At 44.7% G+C, this 20,564-nt stretch overlaps 1 pseudogene across 1 annotated transcript in view; it reads left to right on the top strand.

Moving 5' to 3' along the window:
* LOC137439386 (uncharacterized) overlaps nucleotides 1-20,564 on the top strand; it is a 66,365-nt pseudogene that overhangs the window by 11,116 nt on the left and 34,685 nt on the right. Inside the window, exons 2-10 of the transcript XR_013621507.1 lie at nucleotides 3,109-3,195; nucleotides 3,883-4,022; nucleotides 4,854-4,978; nucleotides 5,389-5,469; nucleotides 5,605-5,690; nucleotides 6,208-6,448; nucleotides 6,611-6,691; nucleotides 6,841-6,965; nucleotides 15,683-15,901. The product of XR_013621507.1 is annotated as an uncharacterized LOC137439386 (transcript). The remainder of the gene's footprint in view (nucleotides 1-3,108; nucleotides 3,196-3,882; nucleotides 4,023-4,853; nucleotides 4,979-5,388; nucleotides 5,470-5,604; nucleotides 5,691-6,207; nucleotides 6,449-6,610; nucleotides 6,692-6,840; nucleotides 6,966-15,682; nucleotides 15,902-20,564) is intronic.

Raw genomic sequence — 20,564 nt, 5'->3', positions numbered from 1 at the left:
GTAGCCTGTTAGTGTGTGTAGTTGGTTGGGCACTCCACCACTGTGAGGATGTCGGCCAGGTGAGGCCGCAGGTGGGCTCTGGGAGCCGGTAGTTGTGAGTGGGTGCCTGAGGATCCCGGGTGTGGATCGGGTAGCACAGTGCCAGAGAGGGCACCGAGTGGGGAGAGCACCAGAGGGCCTTCCCCAGGTAGTTAGGTTAGGGTAAGGAGCAGGTAAGCTCGGAGGCAACTGCAGTGGTGGAGGTGTGCAGGTGGGTAGACCCGCTGGGAGAGGTACACGCCACAGCCCAGAAATTGTGCGAGGGCACCGGGAGATGAATCGGGGGAGTGAGACCCCAAATTGAAAAGCACCACAGTTTGGCCAATGGGAATTGGTTTTTAGAACCCATAGTGTAAGAGGGCCAATGGTTTGGCCGGAGAAAGACCCCGGGTAGTGTAAAGTTGTTAAAGTCATTTAGGAAATAGTTAGGATTGATGAACCTGTCGCACCATACGCAGCCACTTACCTGTGGTGATGATGATGACTCCACACCTGTGTTTTCTTTGTTCTGTGTGCAGGAACTGAGAATTGCTGTGTGGATTGGTGAGACGCATCACGACGTGGATGAGACATTGGGGTGATTCCATCTCTCCCTCCTTAGGAGGGACTGATGACGAATTGGTGATGGCAAATTTTGATGTTGAGTTGGAGATGGCAAATTTTGATGAAAGTTGAAAATGGCAAATTTGATTGGTTAGGAGGGAGAGAAGACGAATTTGGTATATGGGAGGAACGGGGAAGACAGTAGGGATGTTTGTTGATTTGTAAAGTAGATGTTTATGGGTAGTGTTGTGTTTTGTGGATACAGTAAGGGGTAAGGGAGGGGCCATGTAGGTTACCTGGTGGGGGGGGGGGGCGTACGGTAGGAACGTACCTGTCTCACCTGGTTCCCATGTGCCCCCAGTGTGCATTACCTTACATTGCATGCACTTTTGCGCCCTTACCACCTTACTCACTTGTCTTCTTCTTTTGTCTCCCACCTCCGAGGATCTGGCTTTGGGGTAGAGAGAGAGGAGAGAGAGGTGCTGGCTACGCAGTTGTGGGCCTGCACTTTCGCTGCTTGCTGCCTGGATCGATACACCATATGGACCGCAATGTTGGTGGCCACCCACAATGGACCGCAGTTCTTTTGCGGCCAAGCACCACCCGTGGATGGACCTATGGGTCAACGTGGCACCTATGCCATACAAGGTGAACCACTAACAGTTGGCCCCCTGACGGCCACAATAAAGAAATGGACGCGGTTGGCGCCTTTCTTTATTTTTCTAAGGAAGTAAGAAGGCCAAGTGCACCACACGAAGGCAAGACCAGCGGCAGAACATCGGCCGGCTGCGACACCACACAATGATCACTAAACATTTTATTGGTGCACCGGATGGTGCTGACTGTGTTATGGGGTGGTGCTTTTCGTGCTGGGAAAGGGTGCTCTGCACGTTATTAAAGGCCGTAGGCCACAGAGCACTCGTGGGTTGGTGTATCGATGCTGGCATGCGTGCTCTCTCTATGCATAACATCTGCATGTGTCCCTCCAAAAACAGGTCCTGGATCGTAGTGTAAATATCAGCGTAGTCTTGTAAATAATGCTCCCTACCGGCTGTATGTTTAGTTTGCGAATTCTTTCCGGATTCGGTTATCCTGTGGGTGTGTTTCTGTGAGGAGAAGGGTGCAACGTCGCAGGGGGACATATTTACTCATTTGTGAATATCTGTAAAACTGTCACACTCAGGGTAGAGTTAATAGTAGAGGGAACTACATCTGCGTGCCACACTAAAGTAGGTAAAAATTTATCGGGTCGGGACGCCCCGAGGGTAGAGAAGGGTGCAATGTTGCGAATATGGCATTTGGCCTCCATATCCGCTTGTAAATATTCCCCTATTTCCCCAATACTCCCCAACTATCCCCAATCCCCCATTCCCTAGTCCCATTGCCTGTAAATAACACTCTGTAGAACCGACCTTCCCCTTTTTCCCCCATTAAATGTCGTGCCCAGGTCCACCGCATCTCACGTAGACAACTTTCGGACATCTTGCTAGTTATTCTTAGTCTATGTCAGTTAAGGACTCGTTTCCATTAATTCTGACTCTTCGTTGCACCAGAATGTGATTATATGGCACCAGTAGTGAGTTTAGGACCTCCCCTTACCTCCTCCCATCTTCCCCATGAAACAACAACTACAACTACAACTACAACAACAACAACAACAACAGAGGGGCGTGGCGCGGCGTGCGGGGAGTGTGCGTCCTCACTCCGGCTCGGTTAGCCGCCATTACCCATGTGCGCCGACGGGGTTACCAAGAAGGGGCTGCCTGTCGGCCCCTTGTCAAGGGTGGAGCCGGTAACCCCCCCCGCACGCACCCAATGAGAAGCAACGGGCCGATTCCATCTGGGGCGGAGCTAACGAGCCGAGGGCGTGTCACTCCCCGCCGGATATACGCAGCGACTTACCGGACGTGACATCAGATGCGCCCCCAGCTTGAGAAGACAATCACCACATCCGAGCGCTGCGACCTCCACGCATCTCTAGACCGGACCGGGTCGATCCTGCCCTGAGCCCAGATGCACCTGGAGCCATCGATTCTGCCTTTCCTTGCCATCAATCCCCGTGTGAGTCAGTTTTGTCCTGTTTATCTGTCGTCTGTCAGGGAATAAGATAAGTGTGTCTAAGTGCCTGTCTTTCTATGCTGTCCCTCTCATTCCTGTAATCTAACCTTCCGCCCTAATATAACCTCCTCCGGAGGTCTTGAGAACTGAACCCTTGGTGTCGTGTCATTTTAACCCAGCCGTTGTGTCCTTTTCCTCAATTGATTTAGCGTAGCGCGACTCGGCAACGTTCGAGCATAATCGGGTAAACGTGCAGGCGCGGTCATACCAAACCGCTCGGTGAACCAACATCCACCACCGCATCTGTAACAATATTATAAATGCCAAACTGACCCACGTCCTTCGGACACGGGTGTGATTTATTTTTTAATTATGGTGATCACCTTGAAATGTTTGTTTCTGAAGATAATTGCATGCTTGCTCTCTTCTAATAACAATCAATGCCCTCATCTCCTGTGTGGGTGCCAGGGGTGGAAGACACGTCCGGCTGAAAGCGGCATGCGAGTTGCTGTGGAGGGTTGCTGTCATGGAGAGCTGGACAAAATCTATGAAACGGTGAGTTTGGTTTGTTGTTACTTGGGCACAAAAAATTTGGGGTATGTTATGTTGTTAGGTCATCTCATCCTGACTCTCAGAGATGAACTTATAAAATGGGTCATGATGTCCGGATGTCTGTCCGTCCATGCGGTCATCCGTCAGTTAACGTTTTGCTATTTTTTCGACTCCTCCCTTGACTCTCTGCCTATTGTTTTGAAACTCGACACATTGATACAAGACAGTGGTCTCACAATCGCCTGGGCTTCGATGTTTATATTTCATATCATAGGGGCGGAGGGGGGGGGGGGGAGGAGGGAGGTGGGGGTATCCACTGAAACTTCAGATCCCTACTCGTCCCTTATTTACCAACCAATTGCTCTGCAATCTGATACAGCCCTTATACGTGATGGTGCACAGGATAGCTCGGTCTTATATATCTCGATTTTGGATCAAGGGGCTTCCTGGTGGGTTCTTCTGAACTACAACCTCAAGAGATGCGACTTGATATGAGCCTCGACTTGGTATCAGCCCACTCGGGGCTATTTAATGATTGTTGCTCAAATTATTTATTTATTTGGACCCATGTTGGGAACACTTTGAGTAACGTTGCACCTTATGGTGGCAGAAATGCAGTAACTATTGAATGTTCACAGCTTTTATTATTCCTTCCCTTTTGTACACAAAGAAAATGTTTTTTAATTGCAGCTGGCAGAGGCGGTACAGCAAGGTGGGCAGCCCGTGGACCTCCTCCTTTGCTGTGGTGACTTTCAAGCTGTTCGTAATGAGAGCGACCTGCTTTGCATGGCTGTACCCCCGAAGTACCGACACATGCAAGACTTCCACAGGTAACCAAACACCTTTTAGCCAGCCATACCATGAGTGTCCAGTCTCTGTCGGGAGATGGAATTCCGTCTTGAGAGATTTCTGCCATTTATTTATTCCATTCATTCGGGCTGACAGGATGGCCTGTAGGTACCTACACTCGTCCCTAAGCTGTCTAGCCTGGATTTGAATCCTGACCCAGCTATAAACTGTCATCCTGGTGTTCCACGGGCAGGGCGAGTTGTCAATGAGTGTGCCATCCCTCGGATTGATGTTAAACTGGGGTCCCGTCTCTCGGCACTAGTTGGTGGACGTTAAAGATCCCACTATGTCATTCACAAAGAGTAGGTGCACTCAGCGCCGACACCATGAACAAATTAGAAATTCTTGCCCTGACCTTAGTCGAGCATCAGGTGTGGCCAGCTGGTTCGTGAAAGACTCTTACACAAGCCTCGACTTGATATACATAAATAAATAATTAAATAAACTTCCCCTTCACCACCGGCATCTGCCTTCCAGCTCTAGTAAGGCATTGGATACAAGTGCTGCTGCCTTTCATGTCTTGCTCCAGCAGGCCTTGGCATGTCTTGGTGCCTTTTGGAGATTGAAGCCATTTCCTTGTCCCCACTTATTTCACTTCCTTGATCAGTTTGTCTGATCTTCCGTAATATTAATCCTATAGTTACTGTTAACTTGGTATAACATAACATCTACATACCTTTAACATCTTTTGGCAGTCTTCCCCTTCTGACCACTCACTAGTCCTTCATTATTGGACCCATATTGAGGGGTTTTGTAAGGGGCGGTGCAGGATGACGGACTTTGATTGTACGTGCCATTACTTGATGTCGCAGGTATTATTCTGGAGAGAAGCAGGCTCCTGTGCTGACGGTGTTTATCGGAGGAAACCACGAGGCATCAAACCATCTGCAGGAGTTACCTTTTGGTGGATGGGTGGCACCAAACGTCTACTACATGGGTGTGTTTTCCATGAGACACCTCACACACAACCTCATTCTATATGAGCTGTGTTCTAGCAGGAACCTGTCTTCTCTTTTGTTTGTTTGCGTGTTGTAAATAAATGGTTCTTGATCTGCGGTTCCTGAGATGATGCGTTTTGCTTGGTGCACTTTGTACCTTCGTCTCCATCCTCAGTCCTTGACTGCTGCCTGCAGGTCAACTACGACCGAGCCAGAGGGTCCTGGTAGGCAGTGGTCATGGGCCGAGGACTGCGGTGGCGATGCAGTCACACAGGACTGAAAACGTGTTCTCTCAAGGACTGCAGGTTTGTTTGTCTTGCTTCTTATTGTTGCTGCTGTTGTTGTTGTTTTAAAATATTAATTTCTGCACATTACGAGGTTGATTTGCCTTTGTGTGACATGTGTGCAGGGTATGCTGGCATGTTGTGTGTTGGTGGGATTCGGATAGCAGGCCTTTCTGGGATCTACAAAGGTCACGATTACCACAAAGGTTTGTTGAAATGCTTGTGCACCTGGATGTAGACAGTGATGGAAACTTTTTGTGTCTCCACACCGCTAGAGTTTTTCGCAAGTTTTAATTCGACCGATCTTGGCAACAGTGGACATTTTCATTTCTCTATTGCAGGCCATTTTGAATGCCCACCATACTCGCAGGATTGCCTGCGGAGCGCCTACCACGTCCGCAGCCTGGATGTGTATCGCCTCATGCAGGTGGGCTTTACCTGTGACCAATGCTTGCATTACCATGGTACTCGAGCCTGCACTGCGATTATTATTTTTTTGATCACAGTTGCCTTCCATTTTCTTTCAACATGAATGAATGAATGAATGATCGTTTTAAGGCCATTTTCCCCGCTAGAGCGGGGGTTAGCCTTGCGGGCCCCATGTCAATCATGGTTCCCTGTTTGAGGCAATGTTTTTATGGCCGGATGCCCTGCCGGAAGCCAACCCTTGGTCACGCTGTTACGATGCGCAGGGATACGGCGTACCTATTCTAAATCGGGGTACACACCGTGATCATTCATCCCAGCAAGCTGGTACTCAATTTGCCGACCTCGGAAGGACGACAGGCTGAGTCAACCCCCCTGGTGTTAATTCCGGGATTCGAACCCAGGATCCTAGGATCCCAAGCCGGCACCCTAACCGCTAAGCCAACACCAGGGCTCAAGCTTTTGCTTTCAACATTCTTTGCATTTCCAAGTCCTCATTATTTTCCTCCTTGTTTCAGCTTTCCAATCCCCCAGATGTTTTCCTCAGTCATGACTGGCCCCTGGGAGTTACGGTGGGAAGCGGCGTTGCAGGGTTGCTCAGAAGGAAGCCGTTCTTTGCTCAAGAAGTGGAAGGGGGCAGGCTTGGTAGTCCTCCAGCTGGAGCATTGCTGAGGAAACTACAACCTGAGGAAACTACAACCGTCTTATTGGTTCTCGGCGCATCTCCATGTTAAATATGCGACCATTGTCCAGCACCAGGTACATTAGAACCAGCTGGGTTACCAGGGGCACCTTGGAAGCAAACCTTCCATTGATTCAAAGGGCTGGGCTGATTAGATGACCACAAGGCCCATCAAATAATCACAGGGACCGCATCCTTTGCTCTTATCATGAATTTCTCAATGTGATTTGTTGCTGTAGCTGGAAGAGGGACAGCAATCTCCACAAGTGACTAAATTCCTCGCTCTGGATAAATGTCTTCCCTGGCGGGAGTTTCTCCAGGTGAGGTTCGTGCAAAATGCTTTCTTTGATCAGAGATTTTTTTTTCCCCTGTATATTTCTTTTGTTGAGTATTTTTTGATATACAAATATAATTAGGTGCTGTTCATGCTGGTGTTTTACCAAGATATCCTTAAACCCATCCGGATTAGGTTCTGGAACTGGGACTCTCGTGGAACTCCCCTCCCAAGCTGGAATATGATGAGTGGCTGGCGATCATGCAAGCCACGGACCATCTGACCTGTGCCTCTCCACGCAACCAGTTACCACCAGACAGGTTAGCATGACCCCCGCACTAATTTGCTAATTTTTTTCATTACTGTACACATTCATCAAGGAACCCCTTCCTCGGTGACATTCAGTTTTGCTCATCTTTCCCTGGGCAGTAATTGAATTTGTCGTGCTTTGGAGGATGGTGTTTTTTTTTGTTTTTTTAACGGTGTCCCTGAATTTCAACGAGAATATTATTGTTGTAGCTGTCGGGTCACCTGGTGCGAATCCCAGTGGACTGTCCACAGCGGCCGTAACTGCCAGCTGAGTCAAAGACCCCGAACCGGATCATGATACCTTACTGATGGGACCTCCAAGTCGGCCGATACGTTATGCTAATTTGTGCCACGCACTTCGCCTCTAAAGGCTGAGCTGGTGAGGAGCACGGCACCGTGTGGATGCATGGCGTTTGTTGCCATTCACAATTGATCAACAATGAATGAATGAATGATCGTTTTGAGGCCATTTCCCCCCGCTAAAGCGGGGCTTAGCCTTGCGGGCCCCATGACAATCATGGTTCCCTGTTTGAGGCAATGTTTTTATGGCCGGATGCCCTTCCTGACGCCAACCCTTGGTCACGCTCTTACGATGCGCAGGGATACGGTGTACCTATTCTAAACCGGGGTACACACCGGGATCATTCATCCCAGCAAGCTGGTACCCAATTTGCCGACCTCAGAAGGATGACAGACTGAGTCAACCCCCCTGGCGTTAATTCAGCGATCGGCCGGGATTCGAACCCAGGATCCTAGGATCCCGAGCCGGCACCCTAACCACTAAGCCAACACCATGGATCAACACCATTGATCAACAATGGACTTTCCTAATTGGAAGGGCGATCACCACGGCTCAAATTCACCCTTCAATCAGGTATATTTAATTGTAGTGATAATGGTGCGTGCCGCGTGGTGGAAGGAAATACAAAAGTAGCAATTCCACTGAATCACCAAGAAACCCCTTAACCCTTACTGATACGTGCCCACGAAGCAACGATGAACAGAAGATCCACAATAACTTAAGCCTTTTGGGGCCCAATCATTTATACAATAGAAAGGCAGAGGGATTCTGGAGACGACAAATACCGGGCGATGGCCGGTAGAACCAGGCAGAATGGTTGAAAGTTACAGATTCCGTCTGCTCTGCTGGGAACGAGTCACTGTGTCCCGGTTGTTCCGGCTCGAGAGGAGAGGGCATGCCTCTGGCTGTCTGGGCATGCTCTGGAATGGCAGCTCAAGCGAATTACGCAATTGAATCCAGGCTTCTGCTCTGCTGCCTCTCGGCGCACCCACCTTTATAGCTCCGGCCTCCGTCACCCATGACTTGTTGCATCCCTCCCCTCCCCTTTCGTTCATCATTGGGCCATGGGGGCATGATGCCCCATCCTGACCTTTCACCCTGGTGGTCTGGTGCACAACAACGGCTACAGCTGTCGAGCTGACTTCTCCCATCCAAACCTGTGCCTAAAGGCCTGGTCTTTCGCTTAAAACAACATAAAACAGGCTCAAAATGATTGCAGTTTTTTTTTTTTGGGACTCACACATTAGGGAGGGTGGACATCATCTATATATCACATAAAACACTGAATATCTAATATCACGATGAATTAGTTTTCAATTCAATTCAAAGAAACCTTCATTTCCATAGTTGCCAAAATAGAGTCAAACAAAAATATACAAAAGTAATACTTTTGTGACACTTGACTTCACTTCACACTTATTCTGTTACATTCACTGCAGAGATGACTAAACTATACTACGGAGATAACTACACACCCTGGCGCTGTCTATTGAGGTCTTTTGTCCGGCACTTCAAGTGTCCTTGGTGACTGACAACAAGGCCTGTCCCTGGCCCAAGCAGCCTCTCCATAACTTGAGGATTAGCAAGGGCCCATGTGATTTTTCTACTGGTGGTGTCTTTCGCCCATGTAGCCCAACACGAGCAAGCAAACGGCACTTGTGGCTCAACAAGAAATAAAAGGCATTTGGCCTTGAAACGAGTTTTGTCTTCTGGCTTTTAAGGCCCAGCAAAATGATGCAGCAGATAAGTGGCAGCAGGTGCCACAGCAGGTGAGCAGCACGACCTGGCAGATGGCATGGCTTACAGGAAGGTAGTGTTGTTGAAGTGGCAAGTCAAGTGAGTGGCCAGTAGATGTCGTGAACCGGCAGATGAATGACGTGATGGTAAGATCATGTGATTGCAGCAGATAGGATGGCTGGCTTATGCCCCAACCTACTCTACCCGAGCTGCCCAGCTATTCCCTCTATCCTATCTCGAACTCCATCCTCTCTAAACCGCTCTTGGCTAATATATCCCTCCTGGGCCCGCTAATTCCGTCAAACTAATCTATCTTCCAAGAGAAGATCAAGGCACGTGTCGTGACTATAACATGATGAAGTGGCATGGCCTTACCTGGATCGCTAGCGGAGCGAGCCCTGCACTAACAATTTGGAATGCAATGGGTCATCACAAAAAAAAATTGCCCACTCAGTTTGTCTCGGTGGCTTGGTAGTCCAAATGGTAGTCTAACATTTACAATGATACGAAGGGGAAGCATCTCCAACTGACGTAACTTTTGCAAAAACACTTTTTCATTTTACTTTAAACCCACTTTACTGTGGTTCTATGTAACCAATTGAGCCGCCATCCCACGTGCTGGTGCCCTAACAAGTGCGTGCGTGCCTGGCTCTAAAATTTTATTTTCTTTGCCAAAGCACAATATCTCTCTTATGGCTCTCTCTGCAGGCTTCTGCCTGCTTCCCAAATGTGTCATCCCTGGGCTGCTGGGGCCATTTCCGAGCTACCTGCTCCACTCCGAGTTCTGGAGAGTTCTCTCTGGCTCTCGCAAGTTCCCTTTCTAGCCCGTGGCACCTCCAGCGCTCTCTTCGGTGTTTGGGCCCACTTCACAAATTTCTGGGTCGCCCCTCTGGACCCAGTGCACACTGAGCACCCAAGATGCCCCTCCCCAAATACCTACACTCAATGAGCCACACCCCCAGCCTGTCAACGAATTATTGCACCCAATAAACAAAACTTTACTTATTCCAGCACCAATAACGGAACAGCATCCACGTTTCAAACCAGCTGAATCCCCTCCACCCATTTTAAATGGGGATTCCCTCTCCACAGCGGTGTGCTTCTTCTTCATGATTCACACCCTATTTACACCATCAACAACAACAACATGCATTTTAAAGGCCATTTTCCCTGCTAGAGCGGGCGTTAGCCTTGCGGTCCCCATGACGATCTTCTCCATCTTGCCCTATTTTCTGCATCTCTCCTTGTTAACCCCCTTGCCCGCATTTCTTCATCAACCATGTTTAGCCAGTCTTTCTCAGTCTTCCCCGTCCTCTACTTCCTTCTACATTCATTTCCATCACTCTTCTCAACCAGTCACTTTCATCCTTCCTCAACACATGACCAAACCATCTCAACCTGATCCTCTTCACAGCATCCATCACAGGCTCTATTCCCATCATCTTTCGCAATTCATCATTTGTCTTCCTCTCTCTCAACGATACTCCGCACATCCGTCGAACCATTCGCATTTCCACCCTTTCCAGCCTTCGTTACCCATGTCTCGCTCCCATAAATCATAACACTTCTCACACATGCAGCATACACCTTTCCCTTCAGCTTCAACGACACTCCCCTCCTCGTCAGCACGCCACTCAGTTCCCGAAACTTCCACTCAGTATGATCCACCTTCTCCATTCAGCATGTCTCCTAGGTAGCAAAATGTTTTCACACTTTCCAGCTTCACGCCGTCTCCAAGATCCAACTCAATACGTACACCATTCGTCCAATATTTATTCCTAAACATTTTAGGTCCACGTACCTCATTCACATTCACCTTATCAACTCCTCACCCATTCATAATCTTGTCAGGATGAGAAGAGGAAGGCATCTACTGTATCCTGTCAACCAATTAAAAATGAAAGTATAAATCATCGGAAAAATACAAAGCCCATCCGCATGCGCTTTGTATTTATGCTTCTTCTTCTTTCTTCGTATACTAAACAAAACGAAAACGGCTAAAAATAAAATAAACTGACGATTTTTATGCAGCCTTGACTTTTGACCTTTTCATCTAAAAAAGAACAATCTGCTTCTAGCTTTTGATTCGTGAACCAATCATGTGAAATTATTACAATTTCAGGTCAATTGGATGAATATTGGCAATTTTATGTGATGCTGACCTTTTGACTAAATTATTTATTTGTCTTCTCCATATTGTCCCCCGTCGCTCAGCGGAGCGAAAGGGGGACTATCGCTTTCCCCTCCGTCCGTGTGTCCGTCCGTCCATCCGTGCGGGCGGGCGTGTGTGCGTGCGTGCGTAAGCGATGGACCGCATTCGAATTTGGTGTGTGGGTGCAACCCACTTCAAAATCCAAGATGGCCACCGCCATGTATGTCTGAACCTTGTAACCTGCATATCTTGAAAAATAAGCGAAGTACCAACTTCTAATCTGGTGTGTGGATGTATCTAGGCATAAGGAAGAACGCTATTGAAAATTGGGTTGCCACGTCAAAATCCAAGATGGCCGCCGCCATGTATGTCTGAACATTGTGAGATGAATATCTTGAAAAATAAGCAAAGTACCAACGTCTAATTTGGTGTGTGGGTGTATCTCGGCATAAGGAAGAACGCTATTGAAAATTGGGTCTCCACGTCAAAATCCAAGATGGCCGCCACCATATATATGTCTGAACCTTGTGAGTGAAATATTTTGAAAAATAAGCGAAGTACCAACTTCTAATTGGGGGGGAGGGGGGGGGTATCTAGGCACAAGCAAGAACGCTGTTTAAAATTGGGTCGCCACGTCAAAATCCAAGATGGCCGCCGCCATGTATGTCTGAACCTTGTAACCTGCATATCTTGAAAAATAAGCGAAGTACCAACTCCTAATCTGTTGTTTGGGTGTATCTAGGCATAAGGAAGAACGCTATTGAAAATTGGGTCGCCACGTCAAAATCCAAGATGGCCCAGCCATGTATGTCTGAACCTTGTGAGATGAATATCTTGAAAAATAAGCGAAGTACCAACTTCTAATTTGGTGTGTGGGTCTATCTCGGCAAAAGGAAGAACGCTATTGAAAATTGGGTCGCCACGTCAAAATCCAAGATGGCCGCCACCATATATATGTCTGAACCTTGTGAGTGAAATATCTTGAAAAATAAGCGAAGTACCAACTTCTAATCTGGTGTGTGGGTGTATCTAGGCACACGCAAGAGCGCTGTTTAAAATTGGGTCGCCAGGTCAAAATCCAAGATGGCCACCGCCATGTAAGTCTGATGCCATGTATGTCTGAACCTTGTAACCTGCATATCTTGAAAAATAAGCGAAGTACCAACTTCTAATCTGGTGCGTGGGTGTATCTAGGCATAAGGAAGAACGCGATTGAAAATTGGGTCGCCACGTCAAAATCCAAGATGGTCGCCGCCATGTATGTCTGAACCTTGTGAGATGAATATCTTGAAAAATAAGCGAAGTACCAACTTCTAATCTGGGGTGTGGGTGTATCTCTGCATAAGGACGAACGCCCCCCCTTCCCACACCTCCTCCCCCCAAGCCCTCTCCCTCACACAGATCTCTCGATGTCCCTGCTCTCAAATGTAGTGTTTGTGTGCTTCCCCCTCTCTCCCCATCTTGTCTCCCGCTCCCTTTATTATATGTTTCATGTGTCTGTTTGATTTTTTTGTGTGATTAATGTTAGCTCTTTCACGAGCCTCGATCCTGTATACAAAGAAAAAAAACGCGATTGAAAATTGGGTCGCCACGTCAAAATCCAAGATGGCCGCCACCATATATATGTCTGAAACTTGTGAGCGAAATATCTCGAACAATAAGTGAAGTACCAACGTCTAATCTGGTGTGTGGGTGTATCTATTGGGTCGCCACGTCAAAATCCAAGATGGCCACCGCCATGTATGTCTGAACCTTGTGAGATGAATATCTTGAAAAATAAGCGAAGTACCAACTTCTAATTTGGTGTGTGGGTGTATCTCGGCATGAGGAAGAATGCTATTGTAAATTGGGTCGCCACGTCAAAATCCAAGATGGCCGCCACCATATATATGTCTGAACCTTGTGAGCGTAATACCTTGAAAAATAAGCAAAGCACCAACTTCTAATCTGGTGTTTGGGTGTATCTAGGCGCAAGGAAGAACGCTATTGAAAATTGGGTCGCCACGTCAAAATCAAATATGGCCACCGCCATGTATGTCTGAACCTTGTGAGCAGAATATCTTGAAAAATAAGCGAAGTACCAACTTCTAATCTGGTGTGTGGGTGCATCTAGGCATAAGGAAGAAGGCTATTGAAAATTGGGTGGCCACGTCAAAATCCAATATAGCCACCTCCATGTAGGTCTGAACCTTGTGAGCGAAATATCATATCATAGCATGTTTTCTGCGTCTTAAACTTTGTCAACTCACATCACTTCACCGACGGGGGACCTAGGCGTAACGCTTTTTCTCATAATAACACTGGTGACAATTTGATAAAAGCTTCTTTTTTTTCTTTTTTTTACCAAAAAATGGTAAAAACGTTATGGCCTGGACAGACAGATGGACAGCCACACACATATGTTCACAGGCAGACACAGAAGTGATTGGAAACCCCAGTTTTCTGCTGCAAGGGCAATGGGCTAATTATTTGAAACCCCGTCGATTTGTGTCGTCATCTAAATCCTGAGAGAACTCGTCCTCGGCCTCCACGCCCAACGCCCTTGCTACGGGACCCCATGCCTTGCGGTCACCATGCCCACTTTCGCTATGCTCTCTGCATGGTCCTCCATGCACGTTGCACGGGCTGCCGTGCACTCACCTAGGGGTCCCTACGTGGCCCATCCCTGACAGTTATGGTTCCTCCACCTTCTTGCCAATACTCATGGGGGGACCATGCAAATTTATCTTTTCGCTTCCCCCTCCATTTCTGCAGGGCTCGTGGGGGATCCGTCCCTTTCTCCGATTTACCTTTCAGCCCCATCCTTCTCTCCAAGGCTTACTGGGGCTAACATGGTGCCATTTCCTTTTTGTACTCTAAGCTTTCCATAAACCATGGAGTGAGCATGCAAGTTAAATTCCAACTACACTCCAGGGGCATGCATACTCCCACATGCGGCCCTCGGCTCACCCTGAGCTGGAGCTGTGCTTGTTAATCCCTCGAGAAGCCACTCTAAAACTGCTGCTATACAGTCTGTCGCCAGAGGTGGCTCTCCCATCTGCGTTCCTCCATTTTTTTCACCTTGCACAGGTGCCCCACATTTGTCGCTCACCACGTACATGCACATGCACACTTTCCCTCTGCAACACCTGGCCCAGTATGCACAGGCCATGTGGTTTCAATCTCTCGGCAAGAAAGGTCGATGTGCACCGAAAAGCATAGTTTGTAAACCGGCCATTCAATGGACCACACAGACCTTCGCTGCGGCTTCGGGTAGTTCATGTGCTGGGCTCCTTCACATCTACATGCACCTTGGGAAGCGTCCCTGTCCAAACTCATGTTATCTGGACCCCTGTTCCCCATTCACACCATTTATCCACATACCTGGTGTCCATTGCCGGATGCCGCCCGCAATCATGTTTCTCCGGCATGGATCCCTGCACGTGCAGAGTCGCACATGCCGCAGACATCTCCACCTAAGTACGTCCACTGACCTCATCTGCCATGGCCTGTTCTAACTCTCCTCTTGACCTCCTGGCTCTGGCTACTAGATCCCCAACTGGCGCTCCCATTCTTTTCTTTCCCTCTAACTCCCGTTCCGATGCTATTCCTAATCTGTCAGTCCTTGCTATGAACTACGCACATCTGCCAGGCTTCCGCCATTCCTCATGGTTGGCCTTGATTTCTTCCGTCCTCTCGACTTGGGCTGCTTCCATGGCAGCCATCAGCTGTTAACATTGGCCATCACTTCCTGGCTATCGCCCTGCTGCTGCAGTAATGCCGGCCTGTTACCCCCCACTGCTGATTCAGTTGGAGGCACCGGGATAGCTATTGGAGTCTATGGGGCTACTGGGTAGTGGGGGCAACACCACAGCACTCGATAACGACCCCTCTGCTTGCATTTTGGCCGAGGCTATAGTGGCATCAGTCCAGTGGGCCCCCTGGTTCGAGCCACTTTGATCGCTCATCGCAATTAATTTGTAGTGCCAATCGCGCTCAGCAATTTCTCCTGAGGTGCGATTTCTCATACTTTCGGTCCATATCTCGCTGACACCAGTATTGTAGCCATCGGGTCGTCCCAGTTGTGGTGCTCTATGATCAGGGCCCATGCCTGCTACGGGGACGTACACCTGCTACGGGGACGTACATGGTTCTCGGTGCCTCTATCCGGGTGGCTGCCTTGCGCCACAAATACCAGTTTTTCACTGTGTCCAGGCCATGTGGAATCTTGCACTGCCATTATTTATTTAAGGAAAACATACCAACACCTCACAATGGGGAAATCCACATAAACACAAAGGTGGGTATATCGTTTTGTAGATATGAGCTGTCTGGGAGGGAAGGTGAAGGAAACTTAAGAAAAACAAATTTGACACTGCCTGGCATACACATGTTACGTACACTTATGCTGAACATGTACTATGGAAATAACTAGTATAAACTAAAAACCAATTACACCTGAGACACATCAGTAGCAATATTTTGTTTTGGTTCACAAGATAATTTCTGTTATCTGAAATTGTTTTGGTGGTGATGATGGTGCTTTCTGTCGCCCATAGCGTTGTGAAGCTTTGTGCTGATGACCTGTCCCGTGTTCGTGACCTCCTGAGCGGTGATCTTGCTGTTCCAACCAGTTTCTCACCCACGGTTCCATTCTACTCCCCGAAGAATATTGTAGGGGGGAAGGTTAAGCCACCTGTTCCTGTACCCAGCCCACAGACGGCCACCTATTGTCGCCGCCTGGGACTTACAGATGTGTTCATCTTGGCAGCAGCTCGGTGAGCCCGGTGGTGACTTTGGGCTGGCACTGCTACCTTCAGTGATCATTGTGTTAAAGCAGACTGGTGCAGACAATATGAGGCATTTTCACATTTATTCAATGCGTTTGCATCAATAGCTCTTCATTTGTCTTCGTTACTTGGAAGCGTGAAAGCTCCGACAGTTTATTTTGACAAAAGCAGGCAGTTGTGTGAAGGTGCCCGGATGTTAGAATCTCTGTGTAACCTCGGGTTTATTTTAGCAATGAATTGCATTTTTTATTTCTTCTTATTATTATTTATTTATTTTGTATACAAGATCGAGGCTCGTGGAAGAACATTAAAACTGTTAAAGCATTAAACTGAATTGCGTCGAAATTTTAATTTGCATTAAAACTGAATTCCATTTACAAAGCCAGACTCGTGGTGTAATTGTTAGACCAATCGTCTGGGAGGTTGGAGGTTCAAACCCCGGCAGTAGGGTAATAATGTTGCTTCTGGGACAGCCCGTTTAACATGGGAAATCCCTATCTAATGTCGTTTACCCCTATTTGGGAAAACACCCCTATTAATCCAAAAGACTCTATGGGCCTTTTGACCTTATGAATCATGAGTCAATTAATCTACTTGGGCTAATACATAATGAATATATTTTAATTAAGCTAGGGATGGGATTGGGTTGGGGGTTGTATATTATTATGACTCACACATACACAAAAGTTTAACCCCAACTTTAGTTGGGGTTTAACTTATGTGTATGTGTGAGGGATAGGGGTTCACAGATCTCTAGTGTGAACCTGTGATCCTTTTGGACCATGAGTCAATTAATCTACTTGGGCTAATACATAATGAATATATTTTAATTGAGCTAGGGATGGGATTCACACATACACACAAGTCCCAACTGGAAAGTTGTGGGATCCTTCTGACCTTATGGACCTTTTAACCTTTTACTCTGGTGAATATAACCCACTCAAACATCGACCCTACAAATATTTGTTCATGCGTGGGAAATAATTTAATTCTCCTACAACTCTCCTCACCGTCTAATACATTAACAAAAAATATGTTTGAGTTTGGTTCTTTATTAAGATATTTTAACTGAGCTAAGATAAAATGGTAAACCTCCCTCAATGTTCTTGTTTGAGCGCCTCCAGTGCCACATACCATTTTTAAATTAAAGTATATATTTTCCTGACAACCATCAAAGTTTTCCGTCCACTCAAAAATATTTCCATCTTTTTTACCCAATTCACCGGTATTTAAATTAATTCTCTTATTTGTTTTGTGAACTTTTTTACCAGTTGCCTTTTCAATTATACCTATTTGATATTTTTCACATTCATTATGTTTTCCATTTATATACCAAGGTTGATTACACCTCCACTCTTTAGTCTGGTTGGTACTTGGTTCTATCATTTATATAATAGTAAAAAAGGAGGCGGTAGCCCTTAAAATCCCTAACCCCATTAACTTATCACTTATGTATATCTTATCACTTATATACTTATATATCCATAAGGGAGACTATCAATTCCATTTTCTAAAATAAACCTCTTATCATCAAAAGCCCCCAATGCTTTCTTATTCATCTCTTCTGAATATAATTGATGTTTATAACTTCTTATTCCATTAATCTTTCTAAACTCTTCTTTCTTTGTTGTTAAACAGTTATAATAATCCTTAAAGTTTATTGTTTCTTTTATGACATTTTTCTTTATGCCTTTTAACTTCTTATCAGTTTTTTCAACGTTATTCACAATATATTTATAAGCATAAGCCTTAGACCTCAATCCCACAAATTCACTCATGACATTTCCTCCTAATTCATCCTTAAACTTTCCAATCACCTTTTTATTTTTGGAGGAGAACAACTCACTCTCTGGGCTGTAATTACTAGTGTCATAGATATTAATGTCCTTTTTCATGTCTGAATAAACATCATCAGTATTAATTTGCAAAATAAAACTATCTGTATCCATATAAAGTAGATTAACATCATTTTGATATTTCTTCCTCAAGTTATTATAAAAGTAATCATACATTAATGACTTTGATAAATCAAGAATTGTTGTTCCAATATAAATAGGTTTGTTCATTTCAATACTCTCTTTAACCAAATGGATCGCACAAAAGTTCTCAGTAAAGACCTCAGCTCTAGTAAAACTCGGTCTATTAATTAATTTTGATGCTTGTTCCCAAGATGTTGATAGTCTGATATTTTGTCTTTTCCTCACATTCTCCATGGTCTTACCAAAGACCGCATTATTCATCAATTTATAAAAGTCTTTCTCAAAATCGGTTTTTGACTCTGTTCTTCTTTGTGTATTGAAATCAATGTACCCCCTTAACCAATGACTTTGATTGAACTTTAGAACCCTATGGATCTTCTCTACTCTTAGACCTTTTGATAAATATTGTCGCAAATTTCTTTGGTGTAGAACATAATTTTTCTTGTTATATAATGTAGTAAGTAATTTTTCTGTTGATTCACCTATATTAAATGATCGCTGATAATCACTTAACCACTCCTTCTTTGGACTTTCTTTCTCACAAGCAAATGGGAGATCTTTGTGTAGGTTATGGAGTTCCTCTGGATATTTTAAATCAATTTCAAAATAATAACCAACCTTTGAATCATCCAATTCTTTTTGTGTTGAGATACATACATCTTGTAAAACGTTTTTGTAGTCTTTTTCCTTTACCCATCTAAGTTTTCCATAAGGAAGAGCCTGAGACATTGCCCAGCCATACAGGTTGTTTGCGTCATAGTACATCAAGTAAGAACTCTCTTTCGTTGATTCATAATTTGGAAGATATTTGTTATTTGCTTTTGCGTATCTCTTTGAACAGACTTGTGAAATTCCTCCTCTCTTTGCCTTTTCAATCATCAAAAGCATATCAACATCGGTTATCAAATCCAAATCTTGTTTTGTCATTTTCAACATCGCACTCCAGGCCAATCCAGGTGCTGTGTAGTAGTGAGCAGGATCCAATCCATATCCAGTGCGACAAACAGATCTAAAGGCTTCAAATACATCGGCCAATAAAAGCACATCAGTTTTGAGATACAAATCGTGATACTCGCCAAGATTCTTGATGTTATATTTTTCCCAAACATTTTGTGCGTGTACATAATCTTTATCAGATATATTACTGTTGTTTAATTTGTTATAGAAATTTTCTTTTGAAGGAAGTTGTGTTTCATTGAATCTCTCAAATGAGTCCATATAGTCATAGGGGTAAATTCCCTTTTGTGTTAGAAAATCTTTATCTAAAAAATACTCTGAAAGACATGGAAACTCTTTTAGATTTTGAACCAAGTTAACCAATGGACTTGCCATGAATTTAAATGTATCAAGAAATCTGATATGAGTAATAGGAGATGTGTGAATTGTTTTTGTGAATGAAATGTATTTCTGATCCGTGTTTGGAATTGCTGAGATACTTCCAGAAGTCTTTGAGAGTTCCTTGATAAATAGATGTGTATCATAATGGGCGTTGTTATGAAGAAAGACAGGAATGAAAGAGGGGAGTTGATAATTAATATTACAACTTTGATGAGCCGGACCTCTATATTTACCAGTGAGATGACAATGATCTCTAACCTTTAGACCTTCACCAATTTTTTCCTCACAAATATGACAGGCAGCCTTTGGTTGTCTAAATTCTCTTTTTTCTTTACTCGTCAAGGACATTGGTTTATTGGTTTCTCTCATTATCTTGGTTAATCGAACACAGTCTTTTTCTAGTCGTTTCACAAACTCCTCTGGGGTATTTGAGCCTCTATACATCTCTAACTTGTTATATTTATCACCAACGGATGATTTGATATAATAACAAAAACCGCAAGGAGTATGTTTTTGATATTTATTTGTGTATGATTCTTTTGGATCTGGAGAAGCAGTATCAATTTTTTCTAAAATACTTTCAAAATCAGCATATATAACAAATGGATGTTTAATCTTTTTCTTTTCATCTTTGAATGTGATCTTTGAGCCTTCTTTAGGCATGTTGATTACCGTTGATTTATGTTCGCCACAATAATTTGAATGTTTATCTAATCTTTCTTGTGAATTGAAGAAGTTAAGACAACGCAAACAAATATATATTTTATTTGTTCTCTTACAGACTTGTGGTTTTATTAATTTAGCAATATTTTTAATGTATGTATAATGTGAATTTTCGTCTGAATTAAAATATAGAAGATTAATATGAGTTTGTTTACAATTGCCAGAAAGCTTTAAAACCTGAATGTTGTTTGTTTCTGTTAGACCATAAACATTAACTGATAAATTATTCATCTTTTCAAATTTAGGAATATCATTTAAAGTCATTGGAAACTTTAGATCTTTCATATTTAATGTATTCTCATATTTTTTATAATGAGATACTCTTTCATCATGAAAATGTGGAGGATGTAAGTGTGCTAAAATAGACCAGAGAAAACATTTATTGTCTTTATTTTTGATATTGATAACTGCTTTTCTATTTTTGATAACACTGGGTAAATCAATGTAAGAAGAAGCTTTTAGAGGATCTGATTTAAGAATATGAATGTCTATGTAAATAATTTCTCCTATAGTGAATCCACTTCCTACGAGTGAATTACCCACACTTTCCTCTTGTTTAATAAGTTCACCATAGACTCCTGATGTTTTAAAATCTTGATATGAAGAAATAA

Source organism: Myxine glutinosa, unplaced genomic scaffold, assembly GCF_964187855.1.
Source record: "Myxine glutinosa unplaced genomic scaffold, kmMyxGlut1.1 SCAFFOLD_427, whole genome shotgun sequence".
Lineage (NCBI taxonomy): Eukaryota > Metazoa > Chordata > Myxini > Myxiniformes > Myxinidae > Myxine > Myxine glutinosa.
This window is presented reverse-complemented; position numbering and strand designations above follow the sequence as displayed.